Source organism: Schistocerca americana, chromosome 9, assembly GCF_021461395.2.
Source record: "Schistocerca americana isolate TAMUIC-IGC-003095 chromosome 9, iqSchAmer2.1, whole genome shotgun sequence".
Taxonomy (NCBI): Eukaryota; Metazoa; Arthropoda; class Insecta; order Orthoptera; family Acrididae; genus Schistocerca; species Schistocerca americana.
The window spans coordinates 6705089-6729623 of NC_060127.1; the positions used below are offsets into that span (position 1 = coordinate 6705089).

Genomic DNA, 24535 nt, shown 5'->3' on the forward strand with positions numbered 1-24535 from the left:
GGATATTTCATTAACATTCAGTGCTCCACACCCCATAGTCAACCAAGATACCTAAAGAAGAGCACCAATATGTTCACAGTTTCTTGTAAAAGCAACCCAGTACAAACGTAACTTCCTCAGATTTACAAATAAGGTGAAGAAGCACGAATTCTGTTGCTGCTGGACCACGAAGTTGTTTTTGTATGTCAATCCTTAAAACAAGTGGAAATTTAAGTTCAGGAGTACACTATTTGTTAAGAAGTGTAATGAATTGCACAATTAATTGATAGCAGAAATCTCTAAGAACAATGTGTGTCGGTCAGCTACCGCCAATAGTTTCACATTTTCCTGTGTCAGAGAGGGAGACACGACCATTATGAGTATGCCTGCAACAGACCTGGCGTTCGCCGTGCCTAGCTGACGTGACGTCACGAACAAGCGCCGAGGCCTCCCTTTGACTCGGTGTTGACAGGAAGCGACAGCAATTCCCTCGCCGAGCTATCACACGGCAGAGTCGCGCCCGTGTTTTGATACGACGCACGGCGAGGTGAATGAGCGCGATCGCGCTATAAAGTACCAGCGGGACTTCAAAAGAAACGGAAGAGCAATCTCCGTTGTGGCCGAAGCTGTAAAAATAGTAGGCGGTCACTGTGTGTGTGTGTGTGTGTGTGTGTGTGTGTGTGTGTGTGTCAGCGCGAGGCGAGTGCTAATAGGCCGCTGCGGATTAAAATCAAAGGGTTGCGGGGGGGGGGGGGGGGGGAGGGGGGGTTGAGGGGTGACGGTCAGAGAGCGTGAGGGGAGGGAGGGGAAGGGAAGCGGGAGAAGAGTTATCAGGAGATTAATATTTCGACGCGCCCGCCCGCCCCCCGGGGTTTAAAAAAAGCGAGTTCGATTGCGTAAACAGAGCGGCGCGGGCATCGCAGCTGTAAACACAGGCCCGGAATAGTCGGCGCGCGTTTATACGGCAGCCTCTCTGCCGGCTGCGCGAGGAATTCCTCCAGGGCGCCGGGCGCGCTTCGCTCCTCTGCAAGCGGCGCACAGTAGTTGTCAAAGGCGGCAGGCAGAACGTGTAGCACTGAACGGCTAACCCAGGTTGCCTATATAACGCCTTCCAGGGGCTACAAAAGACCGATTTTCTGTATTTCATACTGTTGTTAGCAGAGTTAAATAATTTAAAATGCCATCATAACCTACTAATTAAGAACCATAATGTTAAGTGTTAAGCGCAGTAAGACAATTATTACAGTTAGAATATGAGTATGTGTCTTCGGGCAGCGTAGATTGCGAAGCGCAAATTATGAGAGCTACATTCGTCCAGTATATGAGAACGACAGCGCTCAACCACTACCAATGAACATAACGCATAATTTCCAACCTTTACGAAATATTTTCTCGCTGATAGCCCCCACAAAATGATCAAACGATAAAATATCTATCTCTTACTCAATTTTCGCTGTCCGCACAGTAAATCTGCAGCATCAACCATGACTTCGAGTCCTCCAGCTACTGTAGACTATCGTAAGTAAGCGTATACTACAGTAGCTTTCCTAGTAACCTTCATCAATTAAACTTGTAACCGCATTACCTGAATATTAGGTATGGTGCACAACCGTCGGATTCTACCTGATACCGCTCACTTTGTTTACATATGCAATCAGTACCTTACTAGATTCTCCTAGAAATGGGAAGCAATCAACCGTGTAGTAACTGAGTGGAGATATATAAAGGGCCCTTACCTTTCGGAACATTTTTGTTCTACATTGTTATCCAACTGTCTGTTACTTAAAATTAAACAGTCGGAGGGCCGAGCGGTTTTAGGCGCTACAGTCTGCAACCGTGCGACCGCTACGGTCGCAGGTTGGAATCCTGCCTCGGGCATGGATGTGTGTGATGTCCTTAGGTTAGTTAGGTTTAAGTAGTTCTAAGTTCTAGGGGACTGATGACCTCAGATGTTAAGTCCCATAGCGCTCAGAGCCAAACAGTATTTATAGCGAAATTGAAACTGTCAATATTTTATACAGGCTTTACCGGAAAATTGGTGACTTGTAAAGTGAAACCGAGAGATGTTTTACTAAAATAGAAAATACGATTTATCATAACACCCTAGAAAACGTAATTTCCGAAAAACAATAATTAATTTTAAAAATGCAAAACAAAACTGTATCACACATTACTTCAATATTTTGTCAAGCTTGTATAAAACATCTTTCCGTTATTCATAAGCAACTTTGGTATTCGTCACTAATAAGAGGAAAGTCTTGCCTTTGATCATGGTAAACAACGTTCTGTTGAGTACAAAATAACAGCACAAGTATATTTTTATGTAAACTCTACTTGTTGTTGTTGTGGTCTTCAGTCCTGAGACGTTTGATGCAGCTCTCCATGCTACTCTATCCTGGGCAAGCTTCTTCATCTCCCAGTACCTACTGCAACCTACATCCTTCTGAATCTGCTTAGTGTATTCATCTCTTGGTCTCCCTCTACGATTTTTACCCTCCACGCTGCCCTCCCATGCTAAATTTGTGATCCCTTGGTGCCTCAGAACATGTCCTACCAACCGGTCCCTTCTTCTCGTCAAGTTGTGCCACAAACTCCTCTTCTCCCCAATTCTATTCAATACCTCCTCAAGAGTTTCTTCTTGAAGTCTGAGGGTATTTCACCTGTCTCATACATCTTCCTCACCAGATGGTAGAGTTTTGTCAGGACTGGCTCTCCCAAGGCCGTTAGTAGTTCTAATGGAATGTTGTCTACTCCCAGGGCCTTGTTTCGGCTCAGGTCTTTCAGTGCTCTGTCAAACTCTTCACGCAGTATCGTATCTCCCATTTCATCTTCATCTACATTCTCTTCCATTTCTATAATATTGTCCTCAAGAACATCGCCCTTGTATAGACCCTCTATATACTCCTTCCATCTTTCTGCTTTCCCTTCTTTGCTTAGAACTGGGTTTCCATCTGAGCTCTTGATATTCGTACAAGTGGTTCTCTTTTCTCCAAAGGTCTCTTTAATTTTCCTGTAGGCAGTATCTATCTTACCCCTAGTGAGATAAGCCTCTACATCCTTACATTTGTCTTCTAGCCATCCCTGCTTAGCCGTTTTGCACTTCCTGTTGATCTCATTTTTGAGACGTTTGTATTCCTTTTTGCCTGCTTCATTTACTGCGTTTTTATATTTTCTCCTTTCATCAATTAAACTCAATATTTCTTCTGTTACCCAAGGGTTTCTACTAGCCCTCGTCTTTTTACCTATTTGATCCTCTGCTGCCTTCACTATTTCATCCCTCAGAGCTACCCATCCTTCTTCTACTGTATTTCTTTCCCCCATTCCTGTCAATTGCTCCCTTATGCTCTCCCTGAAACTCTGTACGACCTCTGGTTCTTTCAGTTTATCCGGGTCCCATCTCCTTAAATTCCCACATTTTTGCAGTTTCTTCAGTTTTAATCTACAGTTCATAACCAATAGATTGTGGTCAGAGTCCACATCTGCCCCTGGAAATGTGTTACAATTTAAAACCTGGTTCCTAAATCTCTGTCTTACCATTATATAATCTATCTGATACCTTTTAGTATCTCCCGGATTCTTCCATGTATACAACCTCCTTTTATGATTCTTGAACCAAGTGTTAGCTATGATTAAGTTATGCTCTGTGCAAAATTCTACAAGGCGGCTTCCTCTTTCATATCTTCCCCCCAATCCATATTCACCTACTATGTTTCCTTCTCTCCCTTTTCCTACACTCGAATTCCAGTCACCCATGACTTGTATCAAATGTAATTCATTTGATTACATCAAAGTGCAGAAGTCAAGCGAGGAATCAATTTTTATTACATGTAATACACAGTTTTATTGTTTACAGTACACAATACTTTTTTTCATATAATACACAATGGACTCTCACTGAATGATGTGCAGTTTTAATTACGTACAAAACAAACAACTACAGGAACAAAAAAACAAAAAGAAGTCATCGACTCGTAGTTTCACTCGTACACATGCATTTCTGCTTCTTTCCCTACCAATGTTACCAGTACTACCGGTATTATTATCATTTACTAAGTCATTTACGTATTGTACCAAAACTACCGAAGCATTGTGTTGGTACAGCACAACTCTAGCCATTTCGTTTTGGTTTATTACTTCTTGAGTACTAACTCTATTCGCAACACACTTTGTATCCCCATACACCATTGAATGTGCCTGCAAGAATGTATCACCGTACGACACATGGATCAAGAGATACGACCTCATGAACAGTGAGATGTGTGAAAAACCAGCTCATGCTTACTCATCCGGTGTCTGATAAAGAGAGCACGTAGCAAATTCCAGCAGATTCTAAGCACAATTTGAAATCTTTCCGCTTACATGCTTAAAGTCAAATATTTAATACATTTAACTCATATATCAGTTTGACTTTAGGAATGGTAAACATTTCACAGAGACCTCAAGTTGCGCTAGACAATCGGACTAAGACTCAAGAAAAACCAAGACACGTTCATAGGGTTTATCGACCTGACAAACGCTTTCGACACTGAAATATTGCAAGATCTACTAAATTCTGATAAAATAAGCACTAAGCTACAGAGAAAGACGGGTAATTACAATATGTACAAGAACAATGAGGCAACTATAACATTACAACACTAAGAACGAAGTGCTCGGACTACAGAGACTGTAAGACAGGGAAGCAGTCTTCCGCGTCTGCTGTTCAATCTGTATATGAAACAAGCAATGACGGAAATAAAAGAAAGGTTCAGGAGTGGAATCAATAGTCGGGATGAAAGGATATCAGTGATAAGATACAACATCTGCTGTATGGAATTAACAGGCTAATGAGTACTGAATATGCACTGAGACTAAACCGGAAAATTAGAAAAGTGATGAGGAGTAGCAGAAAAGAGAATAGCGAGAAACTGAACTTCACAACTGGTGAGCAAGAGGTAGATGAATTTAAGGAGTTCTGGTACCTTGCCGGCCGTGGTGGCCGTGCGGTTCTAGGCGCTGCAGTCCGGAACCGTGGGACTGCTACGGTCGCAGGTTCGAATCCTGCCTCTGGCATGGATGTGTGTGATGTCCTTAGGTTAGTTAGGTTTAAGTAGTTCTAAGTTCTAGGGGACTCATGACCTAAGATGTTAAGTCCCATAGTGCTCAGAGCCATTTGAACCATTTGACCCATCTGGTACCTTGGAAGCAAAATGGCCCATGTTGGAAGAAGCAAGTGGGACACAAAAAGCAGACGAGTACAGGAGAAGAGGGCATTCCTGGCGAAGAGAAGTCAATTGGTATCAAATGCAGATCTTGTTTTGAGGAAGACGTTTCTCAGAATGTGCGTTTGAGGCAGAATGAATCATGGACGATGGGATTAAAGGAACAGAAGACGATCATACCGTTTGGGATTTGCGGTGCAACAGAAGAATGTTGAAAATCAAGTGGACTGATAGGATAAATAATTGAGGGGGGTTCTGTGCAGAAGCGGCGAAGAAAGGAACATATGGAAAACACTGACAAGAAGAGGGGCAGGATGATGGGATGTGTATTACGACATCAAGGAATAACTTCCACGGTACCTGAGGGATCTGTAGAAGGTAAAAACAGTTCGGGAAATAGAGAATGAAATACATAGAACAAATAATTGAGGATGTACGTTGCAAGTGCTGCTGTAACGAGGAAACATCTCCAACTTGGCATCATATTGTAAGGAGAAAAAAAGCACAGTTGCAAGATACCAGCGGCAGCACTGGACCCCGAGCGAAAATTTGGTGCGTAATTCTCACAGCACGCAGTTATGACCGCCTCAGAGTACTGCATTCAGACTTTCGCGTTCACCGAGTATTTGTCACACGCTCTGCTTCACTGCAACCGCATAATAGAGCGATGTACTGTAAAGTCAGTAAGAGGTTAGTGAAATACTGTTTTAGCATTGGTAACATGATTTGTTCATTGCCACAGTGTGCGGTTTCTAATCTGTAGCTGGTGCTTGAATTTGAATCCCACTCTTGAACCTTTCTTCTTATTTACGTCATTGCTTCTTCGACGGACAGATTGAACAGCATGGGCGAAAGACTGCGTCCCTGTCTTACAGTCTTTCCAGTCCGAGCGCTTTAATCTCAGTGGTCGAACCTCTCTCTGCCTTGAACATTTTTCTGTTGTGGTTCACAAATGCAGTGTAAGTGAATGAAACGTGTTAGTCTGTCTGTAAACACGTAGCGTAGTCGTATTTAGTTATAAACATCGTTGTTGTGGAGGAGGAGATGCGCTGTTCTTCGACGTGGCTGGTATGATTAAATTGTAAATGAAAAATCGTTAACCTCATTTCATGATAATTCTTCAGTCGCTTAGGTTGTTTATTTTGATTTTGAGCCGTATATATAGATGCAGAGAATATTATTAAAATAGTATTAAACGTATATGTATCTAAGGTTCCACTCCGACGTCAGGCCACGAGTGGCCTACCGGGACCATCCGACCGCCGTGTCATCCTCAGAGGAAGATGCGGATAGGAGGGGCGTGGGGTCAGCACACGGCTATTCCGGTCGTTATGATGGTATTCTTGACCGAAACCGCTACTATTCGGTCGAGTAGCTCCTCAATTGGCATCACGAGGCTGAGTGCAAGCCGAAAAATGGCAACAGCGCATGGCGGCTGGATGGTCACCCATCCAAGTGCCGACCACGCCCAACAGCGCTTAACTTCGATGATCTCACGGGAACCGGTGTATCCACTGTGGCAAGGCCGTTGCCTATCTGAAGTTGAGATCTCATGAAATCGTGTACATAATATTTTTGGCATAGAACAACATCTGTTCTCGGATAGTATTTCAAAAGACGTTCAGCAAATGTCTCCATCTCCCCCCCCCCCCCCCCCCCCCCCGCCTCCCACCTTTTCCCACGGCTCCAACATCCAGCGCGTTGGAGGGGTTGTGATGGTCTACTAGGCGCTCGAGCATTTGGCGACGCCACTGCGAAAGCGAAGCGACAACCAACCGGTGCTCGCTAAATTTAAGAGCTATACTTTCAGAAGATCGTAACTGCCTACTATCTGGATTGTGCATGGAAATAACTCGGTTCACTACCCGCATCAAATTCTGATACGATTTCAAGCTTATATAGTTACCATCTGTTTCTGACTGACACCCTGTAACTGGGAATGGGTTGACATGACCTTGGCTGCACATCAGCGGGATGGTTTTTACACGTCAGCTGCGAAACAGACCGATAACTTTGTGCGCCTTAACCGTGAACAAGGGACCGCTGGACCCGGCTACGTTCACCGCTCTGTCGTCGACTTTTGCGACGAGGAACTTGACGAAGCCATCATCTCGGTTCTCAGTAAAGGGTTGAACTTTGCTCCAGCTCCACAAAAGCTACCAGTGGCCGAGGTTATCAGTGGAGAAGAACAGCCGGTTAGGTAACTTCCTGAGGAAGGCCGGATTTTAGCGATAGCCAAACCCCCTAAGACCAGTATTAGCAGAGCGGAAAAACAAGGACTGAAATCGTTGTACAAGAATGAACAGTTACAGCTGACAAGGGGAATGCTACCGTTATCCTCAGTGCTCTAGATCATTATAAGAAAGTGGGTCTCTTATTGGATAATAGTACATACCGAATTCTCAAACGGGATCCCACATCGGTGCTTTGCAGGAAGACATGGGAGCTACTTATAACATCGAGGCCATTCAGGCTGTATGGTCCGCCTAAAATACACAAAGACGGCATCCCATTAAGACCAATTATTAGTGCTATCGGCTGTACAACAAACAGGTTGACCAAGGACCTGGCTAAACTATTGGCACCTGTAGTTCTGTCGCTGTGTATATCATATTAAAAACTCACAAATGTTTGTTCATATCATAAAACAGATGGAGACAGGCTCGAATGAAGTCACAGTTAGCCTTGATGTGGTCTCTCTATTTACGGAGGTACCAGTGGAGGACACAGTAAAACTGTTGTCCACTCAGTTCTCCCCGGAAATTTTGAAATTATTTCGGCACACTAGGCCACCACGTACTTCTTGTACGGTGGAAACTACGAGGGTGGTTTGAAAAGTTCTCGGAACGGAATAGAAAAAAGTACATACATCACTGAAACTTTTTTGATTATTCAATTTAATCTCCTTGCAGAATAATGGAAGTGGTCCAGCGATGTTCCAGTGCCTTGATCCCATCTCGAAAATGAGTTTCCTCCAGGCCTGCAAACTAGTTGTCAACTCCGGCTATCAATTCTTCGCTTGAAGTGAATCTTCGTTCACAAAGAAAAATTTTCAGTTTTGGGAAGAGATGGATGTCTGACACAGCCATATCAGGTGAATAAGGTAGGTGTGGAACAGTTCATACCTTAGTTCGTGTAATTTTGCCCTGGTGACGGCACGTGTGTGCGTGAGCGCATTGTCTTGACGGAAGATGACTTTCTTCCTTGCTAAACCCGGCCTTTTTCGAGGTTAGCATGGCATTTTCCAGTAATTGTTTGCCCAGTAGGGAGATAATGTACAAACAGAATCCCCTTCTCATCTCGGAATACTGATGCCATGACATTTCCCGCCGAAGGAATTGTCTTTGCTTTCTTTGGTGGCGGAGAATAAGCACGTTTCCATTGCTTTGACTGTTGTTTTGTCTCTAGGGTATAAGTAGTGTACTCAACTGTTCAACTGTGGTCACAAACTGGCGCAAAAAATCTTGTTCGTTTCTCCTGAAACGGGCCAAACATTGTTTCAATATGTCCATTCTCGTGAGTTTCTGATCCAGCTTCAAGAGTCGCGGCACCCATCTTGCAGATAATTTTTTCATTTCTTATTTTTCAGTTAAAATGTGATATACCCTTTCAGATGACATGTGGCAAGCGTGAGAAATTTGACGCACTCTCAGTCGGCGCTCCTCCATGACCATTTTGTGCACTTTTGCAATGATTTCTGGAGTAGTGACACATCTTTGCCGACCACTGCGCGGATCATCATCTAAGCTCTCCCAACCAAATTTAAATTCATTTGTCCACTTGGCAACAGTTGAATATGAAGGAGCAGAGTCCCCCAGTGTATTCTGGAAACCCGCATGAATGTCCCTTGCTTTCATACCTTTCTTTACGAAGTACTTAATCACTGTTCGAATCTCGATTTTTTTTTCCATCTTCGCAAATCATTACACGCGAGAACAACAACAACAGACCCACGTCACCGCCACAGCCGTCTTCCAAGAGCACTGACGTGGCACGTGTTTGCAGGCAACAGTCCAATGAATGTCACGTGAACAACTCGTTGCGCTACCGCTGACCTCTTGTGGTGATTCCGAGAACTTTTCAAACCACCCTCTTATTATGAAATGACTCACGGAACAGTCATGAGTTCGGCACTGTCACCAGCTACAGCTACCTTTTTCATCGAAGATTTTGAAGAGCGAGGGTTGAACAGTGCCTCTTCCTGGCCGTTTTGCTTCTTCAGATATGTTGACCATGCATTTTTAGTCTGGCCGCATGGCAGTGAGTGGTGCTACAGCAGTTCGTTGATCATTTGAGAGGCACACATCCCAAAATTTACAGTGGAGGTGGAGGAGGATGCGAAGTTACCTTTCATAGACGTGTTGGTCGGACGGAAATCAAATGGACGACGCGACCATTCTGTGTATAGAAAACCGACGCCTACAGATCTGTATCCCAACGCACACAGCCTTCACCATCCTGCTCGGAAGAGAGCTATGGTGAGCACACCTTACTACTCAGAGCCATAACTATTTTGGAGATGGGCCACCTCGGTTCCGAGATTAAGCATCTGAAGACGGTGTTCGGAAGGGACGGGCATTCTGTCTGTGACAATTAAATCAGCGCTGTTGAGGAAACAAAGACGCGACGCCATTCAAACAAGCCAATAGGGCCAACATACAGTGCGGCTTCCATTCTGCGGTCCAACAACTCGCAAGATATGTAGGGTCATGAACAGGCAAGGAATCAAACCAGTCTTTCGGGCAACTAGAAAATTTAGAGAAATGTTGGACCCGTTGTAGATAATATGGGCCTGTGAGTGCCGGGAATTTGTAACATTTGTCGCGAGTGTGGCAAGAGTTGCCTGGGCCAGTCTATACGGACAGTTACCGATCATTGCGTCGAACATGAACACACATAACATACAGGCACTTGGATACATCAGCTGTGGAGGAGTACAGTCTGTTATATAGGATGATTTTTTCCACCGTGTACAAACTGTAGGGTTGGATTGATGAGAGGATACGGAACAAAGAAGGTCTAATGAACTTAAGTCAGGAAATGCATGGCTTCCACTCCAGAGGTCATTTATTCAGTCATACGTCGTTGTAGAGACTGCGTTCTAATACATGCTGAACCATGTTGTGGATGTGATACAGCGTTGTACACAATGGTTCCGTATTCGAATCGAGAGCTTGCCGACATGAAGTTTACTTACGGAAAGGCGAATGGCAGCGGGCGGCTGGCAGCAAGGTTGTATCAGGAGACCTATCCCCGCTGACAGCAACCACAGAATTCAATGTTTGCAACAGTGTTTCGCTGGTTGTCTGAGAGAGGGTCGTTTCAGGAAGCAGTAAATCATGAAGGTCGTACCCGAAATGTTCGGACACCAGACCTGGAGGGAAATGTGATGAACACTGGACTTCCACAGACAGCTGACCCGCCAGTACAGGATAAGCCAGACGACCGTGTGGAACATTCTCCGTGACAATTGTTAGTATCCTTATCGTTTACAGCGTGTGCAGGGCTTACTAGCGGGAGCAGTTTTGTCACTGGTTTCATCAGCGGGTAACTACGATTCCGGGATTTGTGTCATTCATCATGTTCACAAACGAGGCCTCCTTCACGGGGAGTGATACCTTCAGTTAGTTCAAATGGTTCAAATGGCTCTGAGCACTATGGGACTTAACATCTATGGTCATCAGTCCCCTAGAACTTAGAACTATTTAAACCTAACTAACCTAAGGACATAACACAACACCCAGCCATCACGAGGCAGAGAAAATCCCTGACCCCGCCGGGAATCGAACCCGGGAACCCGGGCGTGGGAAGCGTGAACGCTACCGTACGACCACGAGATGCTGGCCCAGTTAGTTAGTTAGGTAGCTGTTTGTGTGTTCCATTGATCAATCGCACGGTACGATAGCCATTATGATGTGGAACGTGTCAAGTGCACAAGAAATGCACATATGAAACTTATATATATATATATATATATATATATATATATATATATATATATATATATATATATATTACAATACAGAGTTAGAGATTACTATTAATATTATTTCCCCCATCCCCTTAAACGGCACAAAATGCATATACTATATTTATAGATTTATTTATTCCTACTCAAGGATTCATCTATGATATAGAAGGAGATGTCAAGGAGATATGATTTCAGTTTATTTTTGAAGCTATTACTGCTGTCTGTCAGACACCTTTTTTCATCGTAATTTGTCGACAATTTTTATAGCATCATATTTTACCCCTTTCTGTGCCAAAGATAGGTTGAGCAAAGGATAGTGTAACTCTTGCTTTTTTCTGGTATTATAATCATGAATGTCACTGTTGTTTATAAACTGGTCCATGTTGTTAAGAACAAAATTCATTAGTGAGTAGATGTATTGTGAGGCTGTTGTAAGAATTCCCAATCTTTTAAAAAGATGCCTACAAGATGTGCGACTATGAACCCCACACATTATTCTAACCACTTTCTTTTGAGCAGTGAATACTTTTTGTCTAAATGTTGAATTACCCCAAAATATTACTCCTCATGATACCAGAGATTGAAAGTATGCAAAGTATGTTAGCTTACTAATTTCAATATCCTCAAAATTGGCAATTATTCTGATCGCAAAAGTTGCTGAAACTAGTCGCTTTAGGACATCCAAGCTATGAATTTTCCAATTAAGATTCTCATCTATGTGTACACCCAAAAACTTAGTATGCTCTACGCTGTCTACTGACTTCTGTTGATGTGTTATATTTATTGAAGGAATTGTACTTTTTGCAGCAGAAAATTAGATGTACTGTGTTTTTTTTTTAAAGTTTAAAGCAAGCCCATTTCCAAAAAAAAAAAACGAATTAATGACTTTTCCAAAGACCTTATTTGTGTCATTTTCAATTTGACTTTCTTTTACTAGATTAATAATGATGCTTGTATCATCAGCAAACAGTGTCAGCAGCTTCCTGTTTCAGATAGGAAGGGAGGTCGTTCACATATATCAAGAACAGAAAGGGACCCATGATTGAACCCTGTGGAACACCTAATGTAATTTCACCCCGGTTAGATGAAGTGGCAAACTTATTTAAATCACTTTACCCATATAAGGAAACTTTTTGCTTCCTGTTCTGTAGGTATGACTTAAACCTCTCGTATGCTATTCCATTTATACCATAGAATTGTAATTTCTGTAAGATAATGTCAAGGTTCACACAATCAAATGCTTTCGACAAGTCACAGAAAATTCCTATTGGTGACAACTTTCACAACACTCATCTGTGGGCAGTATGCAGAACCCCCCATGGTACGGTGACAGCGAATCATCACCATCGATGCAGCCGAAATGTGTGAGCCGGGATAATTGGCGACCGTAGTTTGGGACCAGTCTTCCTTCCACTTCCCCTAACAGGCCGGAACTATCGGCTTTCTAGCGGGTGACTTTGCCTCCTCTGCTGCAAGAAGCGCCATTCGAAGGGTTATATGGCTGCTACATAATGGCGCTCCAGCCCATTTCGCCCTTAACGTCCAGACGCATCACAATCGTGTCATCCCTGCAGAATGGATCGGACGAGGGGGTCCAGCTGCTTGGCCTGGTCCTTCACCGCATCTCAACCTGTGTGATTTCCGGTTATGGGGCAATCTCAGAAGTATCGTCTATGCAGAACCCATTCCAGATGTGGAGACGCTGGAGCAGCGTATTCATGTTGCCTTTGACACTGTTCGGATGCAGGCTGGCCAATGTGAACGTGTGAGACAGAACATAGTTCGGAGCGTACATGCATGCTTTGACCCACATGGAAACCATTTCCAACACACACTGTAACTGTGGGTGCATGGTACGGGGCGTATTAGACCGCATTCTTTGTAACAATGTATGACTGACTAAATAGTCTCTAGCATGGAAACCATGCATACGTAAGTTCATCAGACCTTTTTTTGTTCCGTATCCTCTCATCGATCCGTCCCTAGAGTTTGTACACGGTGGTAAAAGTCACCCCGTATAAACACGAGATTTTGTTTGATCAAACGAGAGTACTGGCTTACCCCTCGAACTACTGGAGCTCTGTGATCAGAGAAGCTGTTAAAATTAGACTTTGTGGAAACAACTTCAGTAGAGTTACCGGTTAACCACTTAGCAGTGTATGGAAGAGAGTGCGCTTGAGAGGGAGAAAACGCGGAGAAATACTTCTCGCACTCAGCCGCCTGGTGCGACTGATGGCGCTGCAAGCAACGCTAGAAAGAGAGCGCCACCAAAGTCTGTGGACGTACAGCGGGCCAGCTCTGCACGTACGAGCAGGACATGGTCCAGCCAATCGGGTACCGTTCTGGCTGTGGAAACGAGAGAGCCTTCCACCTCACGACATTCAGTTTTAGTCGCTGACGATGGTGACGGAGGGTGCCGTCGGAACCTTGAAATTTTATCCGAATTTGACAGGGCAAGTGAACCGAGAAATTTTTATGCAAGAACTCCGTCGCGAAAAACTTCGTAACTGTATCAGAATTATGGCCCAAAGTTTCGAGCGGGATCGATTGCTGGGTCTGATATCTTGCAAGTGTGCGTTTTTCTTCTGAAAGTACATGGCGAACATGGTGAAGTTTTCCTGCGAGATGATGAGGTTGGCGCAGGGGAGGTATTCGTGGCTGGACACATTCAGACCAGTCAGAAGACTGATGATAAAAAAAACATATTTCTACAAAAATGAGAAGTTAGACGCTGCTTTATACATCGGCGTTCGATACTTTACAGAATCGCAGGTGCAACAATGGCTAGTAATATTAAGGGGGCTACGTGAGAGTAATTAAGGAGTTTTTAAGATCTGCATCAGTGTTTCAGTTGTGTTGTGAGATACTCCTCTTCATTCACTTTACAGAGGCGTAATGAGACGAACTGTCGCTCTTCATCTACTCTGTTTTGTACGTCATATTTTGTACTTACGCTGGGTGGAAATCTGTTGTATGTAGCGAGACGATTGCTTCAACAGCTCGTGCTCGATAAATGCCGCGTCTAGACTTTTACATCCGACCCCTGACCTGGCGTACTGAATCCCCACCCCCGGAAACCTCAGTGAAGTACGGCATATATATCTCCAGCGGTTCGCCTAATTTCCCTTTCCACTTTCGTCTGGGCTACACGTGAGAGTACACGAATGATAGTGTACCTAGGAGCACATAATGCTTTCCCTGGTTTATGTTTCAGTCAACTGACAGATTTTAGCATCACATGAAGACATGCGCACTACAAACCGCATTAAACAGTTTCCGAAATTTTATACCGTTTTTACTGTTGTGCGACATGAGGTTGTGTCTCTGCAGTGTTTGTAAACAATTACGAGTTCCACGTATTCAAGTACCGCATAATGGATGAAAGTTATTCGGAAAATACGGTTAATTCTTTAGTTAAATAATTTTATAGTGAGTAAAATTATATCATTTTTTAAAGCTCCTTACACAACATGTATGTAGGTGATCCATCATATTATATCTTGAAACGAAAGAAGGTCTTCTACCATGGAAAAAGTGAGATTTGTTAGTCAAGTGAGTTTCTTTACTGTCTTAATGATTTTCCCTTATCTGAAAGTGGAAATTTGTGTTAGTTGCTAATAGGTTATATTTCAAAATGTTTTTAGCATGTAACTGGTTTTTGATAATACCTCTTAATTTGATTTCACTGACTGATCGCTGGTGTGTAGTAGAATAGTAATGTAAGACATTGACTGTTAGATAAATTATGGACGAGATGTTCTCGACCGCAGCACATTTAAATTCGAATAGAATATTGGTTCCTAGTTACAAGACCATTTTGTACCTTGGCACAATTTTGCACATCTGTAAAAGAGTTACTTTCCCGGAGTTATTTCTGTATTTTCAGAAAAAGATCGTTACACACAAAACGTGAACGCTAGTATTTCAAAATTGAATGAGAAAATACATTAAATTTGTATTGCGCGGCTGGCTACAAGCGAAAGTCTGAATAGTATTCCGAGGTGGGACATTCTCCCCTAGACCTTGCACCACACTAGCAACACCAAGAGGGAGTTGTGCGACATAAAGTTGCTACGCGTGTTTATACATACGAGAAATGATGTATGGTCAAATTTCACGCGCGTCCCGTAACAGCGGCGTTACTAACGTCACAATGAGGATGCAAATCAGGTCATCACGTTAGTTACCTTTGAGATTGGTCGTTGTGAATTAATGTCAGCCAAGAATACCTTTAAGGTGACAAAGACGCCATTATCAACCACTCCCAGTCCGCAGCTCGCGGTCGTTCTCGCTTCCCGCGCCCGGGTTCCCGGGTTCGATTCCCGTCGGGGTCAGGGATTTTCTCTGCCTCGTGATGACTGGGTGTTGTGTGATGTCCTTAGTTTAGTTAGGTTTAAGTAGTTCTAAGGTCTAGGGGACTGATGACCATAGATGGTTTCCCATAGTGCTTAGAGCCAACCACTCCCTGATTTTGAACGAGGTGTGTGATAAGGCTACGAGAAGCTGGATGTACCTTCTACTATACTGCAGAAAGATCTGACATGACTGCTGACAGCGGCGGTCACGAGAATGTACGGCCGCTGGAAGACCGGCTTCTGGACGGCTACCGAGGGGGAAGACCGTCGTGTCCTGCACCAGCAGTTCGAACACCAGTTGGCACCACCGTGACACAAAGAACTGTTTCAGATCGGTTGCTTCAAGAACATCTCCAAGCCAAACGTTCTGCAGCGTGCACTCACCGACCTCAAACCAACACCATTTGCCACTTCAGTGGTGTCAAATGAGAGCTCATTCCAAGGCAGGCTGTAGGTCTGTTGTGTTTCCTGATGAAAGCTGGTTCTGCCTCGGCGCCAGTGAGGCCGTGTTTTGGTTAGGAGGAGTACAGTTGAGGACCTGCAACCAACCAGTCTTGTGTGCTAGACACCCTGGACAGACACCTGGAGTCACGGTCTGCGGTGCGATCTCGTTTGACAGCAGGAGCACTCTCGTGCTAATCCCACGCACCCTGACTGGTAATCTGTACGTCCATCTGGTGAATCGACCTGTTGTACTACCATTCATGAACAGCATTCAATGCGGTGATTACAATAGGTTAACGGTCGCCTACGTACCGCTGTTGTAACCCAACATGCTCTACAGACTGTCGACATACTGCCTTGGCCTGCTGTTTCACAAGATCAGTCTCCAGTCCAGCACATGTGGGACATCATTGGAGAACAACTCCAGCATCATTCACAAACAGCATCAACCTTCCCTGTACTGCCCGATGAAGCGCAACAGGGGTGGAACTTGTAACTTCCCCCCATCCTTCCAGCTTCCATCTATTGTCCGCATTAAGCAATAAGCAAAGTCTTTTATGAAGATTTCAGAGGAGCGAAGATTACAATAAACTTTCTAGTTTACTCAGCTTGTCACGTTGAGTTGGCTCCAGTTCTTCTTGTCTAGGGGTTTGATTCTTGAAGCAGAAAATCTCTCATTTTAGGTTGTAACACTACCGTCTGCTACTGCTATACCATAACCTTAAAGTTGAAGCCAGGTCGAGAAATAAAACTATCTTGATAAAGCAATTATGTTATAAAGCAACAGAGTAGTGTTACCCTCTGAAAGGAATTTCGTTATGTTGACCGTGTTGTGCCTAACGGAGGTGGCTTATCGGAATTGAAAGTCAGAGTTACGTAAATATTTAAACAGTAACAAACAATATTTTACCTATCTATACTGTTCAAAGAATAAAGAAAACGGTCGCCAGCCTAATTAGGCAAGAGAATGATTGACATTCTTGTTCAAGAAAATAGGTATGAGTAACTTCAACGGACAAACACAACCTATACTTTGCCACATGCGAGTGCAATGAACTCTGGCACCTGAATACAGTATGTTCAGATTAAGGTTGGAGCTAACAGATCAGAACAAACTATTTGCATAAATTAACCGATAACAAAACATATTATTACATTGAGGACTTAGTCAAACTGAATGATCTCAATAACGTTACTGTAGAACGATAAATTGGACATAGGTTTAGTATTACTTTTCAAACAAATTCCTATCCGACATGAAATATGGATCTGGTTCACAGCAAAATTAGTTACTGTGGATAGATTAAGTTTCTCACTACTAACACCTTTCTACTTAGAATGAAAATTAAATGGAGTTCACTAACAAATTACTTCTCACTGTCTCTTGAAGAAAGAAGTTACTGTTTTCATAGATAGTAGTCTTTCTATTAAGCATTATCTACCGTGCGCACAATAGACAAACTGTTGATCCTGTTACACGATTAATATGCACTTTTAATACAGAAGAGGAACCCAATATTGTACAGAATTTCACTTGAATAGCAAGAGTAATTGAAACTTTCTATAATTAAGTAACTTTGTGTATTGGACCTACTTTCAATGGAGGGGGCCCCTTAATCTTCACCACTGTAGCAGAACAAACTAAACACACTTTCAATACACTAGAGAAACAAGCCCTTATCAAGCATGAACATGTAACTTTTAACAGTAATAGTTCTCAACTATTACTTTAATAGAACACAACTTGACGTGCTTACAAGACAATAGCTCAGCTCTGCGTGATTTTCAACAGACTGCACTGTGATCATTTAATTTGCAAAACTCTGTAAGCTACAGTTTTGAGAACATTCACTTCAGAAGTTGGCAACAAAATATTAATAAACAGTTTTAGTAGAAAAATTATTTTCAGCAAGCATCATTTATTACATTACTCAGTTCTGCTACAGTAAATTTAACTTAGTTTCTTCTTACTATGTTCAAGTGGCATTAATTAGTAAACACTGGGCTTTCCTATTTTCACAATATGGACACTCGGTAAGCATTTTTGACATGGGAAGGACCCTAAGTGGTTGTGTGACTAGCGATAAAAAATCAAGGTAGGTATAAGAGTTCGAGTATAAGTTACCTTATATTTGCCCACACTAAAACATCCAGTGAGGTGATCCTTCACTTTACATATTTACTATTCATTGGTTCCTTTTTTCAGTGATTGCGCAACGTGGTGACGAGTGCATGTCGGTGGGTGGATTTGCAGGCGGAAATGTTGCACCCTGTCATTTCTTGGTACCAATTCCAGAATAGTTCCAGCTCTTTATCCGTCCATCCGAGGCACTGGAAAGCGGCACGGAAAAGCCTCTCTCGGCACCAGCACAAGACACAACTTTTACATGAGCAGTTGACAGTTTGGTAGCTCGTTTCCGACTGGCTCTCAATCCACCTCTTCCACCTATGCCAACCACAATTGGCGCGCGCTACTCAGTTCCGTTCGCGAGGGGAACAACACCACCTTTTACATACAAAATAACTAAGAACCCTAAGTGAAGGTCAGCAGTTTACATAACAGCAACCAAACATATTAAATAAAACAGAACATTTGCATATATTCATATTGCTACAAAAAAAATATTCAAACAAAATTACAATTCTACACATTAAGTTTTGTTCCCTCCAAATGAGACAAAAAATTTAAATGATAGATACACTACATTGCATAGAATCAAACCATGACATCAAAGTTCTTACAAAGGAAAAAGCGAACACTCTTGTGCTATTAATGCAATCAAACAATATTGATAATATCTTAATGACAAAAGGTAGAACAGACAAAAAAGAAAAATTTATGTCAGTAGAGCTATGGAGCTCTGGTGTTACAAGGACCTCACGGTTGGACTGAACTGAATAAATTTGATGATTGTTGTTGCAGAATTGCCGGCCGGGGTGGCCGAGCGGTTCTAGGCGCTATAGTTTGGAACCGCGCGACCGCTACGGTCGCAGGCTCGAATCCTGCCTCGGGCATGGATGTTTGTGATGTCCTTAGGTTTAAGTAGTTCTAAGTTCTAGGGGACTGATGACCTTAGAAGTTAAGTCTCATAGTGCTCAGAGCCATTTGAACCATTTTTTGTTGCAGAATTTTTGTTTCTCAGATTTTAGTATGTCATACAGTATTTTGATTTTTCGCATTCACAAAGCCGAAATTACATTGTTCGCACAAAAATACGTCCGATCACATCAGAGACATGCTTTGGACTCTCACACTCTGCGGAAAATAACAACATTTCAAAGGGCTTACAGTTTTTCTTAACAAATGAATTTCTAGTAGTTCCTGTTACAATATTATTTCTTAAAAGAATCCCAAAATAAATAATGTAAACAGTACAGGATTTCAAATTAATAGTAAAAATTTTAAGTGTACCAATAATTCGTAATTTCAAATGTTTCTATAAAAATGATTTTAACCGTACATTCAGAACTTGTACTCATCAATTATAACATCGAAACTAAAATATTTTACAATGCACCTCACCATTGTAAATTCTACAAGTAGCTTGAAATACAACACACCGTGCACAAAATTAAATGAAAGCCCTCAGAAAAGTAACCGCGACTACATTGACCCGTCCAGAATTCGACAACCAGTGTTGAGGAAAAGTAATGGTAGAGGAGGATGTCCCGTTACAAACTCCACTCCACAAAGTGACATCCGGCACATGTACAACACAATACATGCACGTTTGCATGCTTTCATCCAACGTTCTGGCGATCACTCCTGTTATTAATGCACCAGTATTTCACATTTGCCGTGGATTATCTCGCGCTTACATTAACCTGTGGTTTTGGAATGTTAACGACTTAAATCTGTTACCTAGAGAAATATATTCGCGAAATTTCATCATTCTACGTTAGTTATTATTGACATTGCTATTTTTTTCCCCGTAGGTGTATATTAAATTTCTGTTACCGCGTAGGCTATAGGGGAAGTCTGAAAAGTGTTGCAAGGTACGCTACTCTCGTCTACACCTGTCACCATCCTAGGTAGAGCCTCTGAACAACTCCTTGCTCCTCAACTGTACAACATTTTTTTTTTTTTTTTTTGTGACAGCTAAGAGAACCCTCCCTCCCCCTGCAACCAACGTAATTACAGATAACTGATGAAAAACGGCGAGAGAATAAATTACACCACAGTACCAACACCCCCGCCTTCTCCTCCACCTACTACTCCCCGTAGGAACAAAACACAGCCGTAATGTTCACCCCTGGTTTGCGGTGTGCGTGCAGCAATTACTCCAGACACGCCCAGCGGCGCCGCAAACAAGAAGAATGCGACGCAGTCGCTAATATCTCCCCTCCCCCCACCCCCCCTCCCTCTCTCACTCTCTGTGGAGACTCAGCGGTTAACGACGTTTTAATTGGCCCACACAGCGCGGCTGCCAGGGAAAACTATTCCGGTCGGGCACTACGCCGAGATCCTCCCTTCATTCTGCTGGGACTAGTACTGCTCACTGTTTACGATATGATTAACGATACAGCTCATTAAACAGTTTGGCTGTGGCAAAACTATCTCCCTCAGAAATCAGTCAACTCTACTCTGTCATCGAGATAGTTATGGATCTACATCTACACTCTGCGAGTCGCAATGGCGAGACACACAAATGTGCAGTTTAGAACCCGTAAAAGGTTCCCTCCCAGTATGTGTCTAACGTATGGTGGGATTCACAAGGCACTGATAGTGTTAATTCAAAAAAATGGTTCAAATGGCTCTGAGCACTATGGGACTCAACTGCTGAGGTCATAAGTCCCCTAGAACTTAGAACTAGTTAAACCTAACTAACCTAAGGACATCACAAACATCCATGCCCGAGGCAGGATTCGAACCTGCGGTCTTGCGGTTCCAGACTGCAGCGCCTTTAACCGCACGGCCACTTCGGCCAGCAGCGTTAATTCCCTGGCGTTACGACGTGACGATAAATTCAGCCGGGAGTAGCGTACCACAGAACTGCTGAAGCGCCTAAGCAAATCTGTATTTACAATGCGAACGATATCACATGTAGGAGATATAAATATAAAAACCCTGCGTACTTTCCTTGCTTTCATTCTGTTATATCAGATGGGATCATATTTTGGGGTAACTCGACACACTGCGCAAAAGTTTTTAGAATTCAAAGACTTGTAATAACACTCACTTGTCGTTTAAATTGAAGAACATCATGTACAATCCTATTCAAGGAACTGGATATTCTAACCACAGCTTCTCAGTATATTTATTTGTTACTGAAATTCGTTGGAAATAGATTCCAACAAATAGCTCACTATATAGTATCAATGCAATCTACATAAAGACATAAAAATCACTTATCTTGGTCCAAAAAGGGGTCCATTACTGAGGAATACACATTTTCAACGAATTTCTGGCACATTGTTTTCAGCTAAAGCGCAGTTTACACAGAGTTTGGAAGATTTTTTGGCAGGCAACTCTATAGATGAATATCGCAAAAGGGACTGTTAGACAAGCATAAGTAAAAGTGTCTCTTCAGTTTTGACAGGACTTCATCACAACACTCATGATTAGGTATTTTGTGTATGACAAGTTTATTAAAAGTGCATCACTGTGTTTCATTCCGACAGTGTATTAATGCTGTAAATATTAGCAGTTCCCGTTTACTGTGTCGTATTCACATATCTTGACAATCTTCTGACAAATGATCAAATAAGTGAAGTTTTGCTATTTGGGAAGCAAAATAACTGATGATGGAGGATATAAAATGTAGACTGGCAATGACAAGGAAAGCGTTTCTGAAGAAGAGACATTTGTTACCATCGAGTATTGATTTAAGTGCCAGGAAGTCGTTTCTGAAAGTATTTGTATGGAGTGTAGCCATGTATGGAAGCGAAACATGGACGATAAATAGTTTGGACAAGAAGAGAATAGAAGCTTTCGAAATGTGGTGCTACAGAAGAATGCTGAGGATTAGATGGGTAGATCAGATAACTAATGAGGAGGTATTGAATAGAATTGGGGAGAAGAGGAGTTTGTGGCACAACTTGACTAGAAGAAGGGACCGGTTGGTAGGGCATATTCTGAGGCATCAAGGGATCACAAATTTAGCATTGGAGGGCAGCGTGGAGGGTAAAAATCGTAGAGGGAGACCAAGAGATGAACACGCTAAGCAGATTCAGAAGGATGTAGGTTGCAGTAAGTATTGGGAGATGAAGAAGCTTGCACAGGATTGAGTAGCATGGAGAGCTGCATCAAACCAGCCTCAGGACTGAATGTCGGCACTGAAATGGTGCTTTTTAGTTGTAGGAACACGGAAACATCATACGAAAATTGTTTGAGCTTAGGTGCATTTAAGAAGTCCCCTTAAAATTGCAGCGAGATAATACTGCAGTTTATGTCGAAAGAATTTGCCCGTAGAGAGTTGCACAATTTGTTAAAAGTAACACATCGCAGTTAATTGTAACAGCTGAGTAATTAACACGAACAGCAGCGGTCTCACCACACTCTCTTGATGCGCACCATACACTACTTCGGCTGAGCTTGTAGATGTCTCTCCAGACAGTATTACGTGCATCCTCATTTTCAAAGTATTTCATCTCCTGTACGGTGGTACTTCTTGGAATGGTCATCTACATCATGTATCCAATTGCAAAATCGATTTGCTTTTGTTCCTTAGCGAACAAACCACCTCCTTTGACTGAAACTGAAAATATTAACTTACAACCGGGTGCACCCTTTTTGTGTTGTGGTTCTTTGCAGCAACCAGTTTATCCAAGAAAGTCGTGCTGAAGCCAGCACCGCGGATGACTCTGCTTAGTTCATTTTTGCCTTGCCCTGGCTCAACTGGTGGGCGCTGTTAGTGTAAACAAAAGCTAAATGATAGCAAAAAAAAGCTCTTTTCTGAAATTGTGAAAGATAAAGACATGAACCTACACAAGTGTTAAACATAATTATTCTATATCTTTATAGGTGGTAGTATGTGTCAAATAAAGACAAAAATGTCTAGTGAACATGAGTTTTGGGACAGATACCTTAAGACGTGTGACCACTTGTTCATCCTCGCTTCCGTGAAAACATCATCTACGCAATTCCAAAGACAGCAAGAGCCGGCAAGTGCGAGAATTACCTCACAATCTGCTTAACACCTCATGCACCCAAGCTGCTGACAAGAATACTACACAGGAGAATGGAAAAGAAAATTGAGGATCTATTAGATGATGATTGATTTGGCTTTAGGAAAGGTAAAGGCATTTCTGACGTCGCGGTTGATAATGGAAAAAAGACTGAAGAGAAATCAAGACCCGTTCATAGGGTTCGCCGACCTGGAAAGAACGTTAGACAATGTCATACGGTGCAAGATGTTCCAAATCCTGAGAAAATAGGGGTAAGCTATAGGGAAAGATGTGTAATATTACAATATGTATAAGAACCAAGGGCGAAAAATAATAATAGAAGCCCAAGAGCAAAGTTCTCTGATTAAAGAGGGTGTAAGACAGGGATGTAATCTTTTACCCCTACTGTCCAATGTATACATAAGATAATTAATGAAGGAAATAATACAAAGCTACAAGAGTGGGATTACAATTTAAGATGAAAAGATATTACTGATAACATAGGCTAATGATATTGCCGTTCTCAGTGAAAGTGAAGAAGAGTGTGGAATTGAATGAAAGGTCTAATGAGTACAGAATAAGCGAGAAACTTAACATCAGGACTGATGGTCACGAAGTAGATGAAGTTAAGGAATTCTGTTCTGTTACCTAGGTATCAAAACAACCGACGATGGACGGAGCAAGGACGACACCAGAAACAGAGTAGCACTGGCAAAAAGAGCATTCCTGGCCAAGAGAAGTATACTAGTATCACACATAGGCCTTAATTTGAGGAACAAATTTCTGAGAATGTACGTTTCCAGCACGGAATTGTCTGGTACTGGAGCATGGACTGTGGGAAAACTGGAACAGAAGAGAATCGAAACATTTGAGATGTGGTGCTACAGACGAATGTTGAAAATGAGGTAGACTGAAAGGTAAGGAATGAGGAGTTTCTGCGCATAATCAGAAAGGAAAGGAGTATGTGCAAAACACTGAGGAGAAGAAGAAAGAGGATGATGGGATATCTTATTACGACATCTGGGATTAACATCTATGTTACAAGATGGTAAGAAATGTAGAGAGAGCCAGAAGTTGGAATACATCCAAGAAGTAATTGGGAAGGTAGATTGCAATTGCTACTCTCGGATAAAAAGATTGGCAGAGGAGAAGAATTTGTGGCAGGCTGCATCAAACCGGTCACAAGACTGATGACTCAAAAAAGAAAGGAAAACTGTGAAATACATCTCATCCAGTGCAAGTTCTTTGCTGGTATGAACGACCTACAGAATGCAGTAAACAAATGAGGACAGATTCATCTGCTATTGTCCATGCAGTAAACATCTGTTGTAGTCGTTACTGCAGACTATGTCCACATTTCTGGATGCAGTGCATACAGTGGTTGTATTTTGATTAGTTTGCGAAATGTTGTTACATTGTAGTTTCGCCTCTGAATTTACTAGCGTAATGGAAGCTTTTTTTTCCATTCGGGACATGAT

General features: G+C 42.5%; 1 pseudogene; it reads right to left on the reverse strand.

The window, feature by feature from the left end:
* Positions 1-6596: 6596 nt before the first annotated feature.
* Positions 6597-6713, reverse strand: LOC124551583 (annotated as a pseudogene).
* Between the last annotated feature and the right edge of the window lie 17822 nt (positions 6714-24535).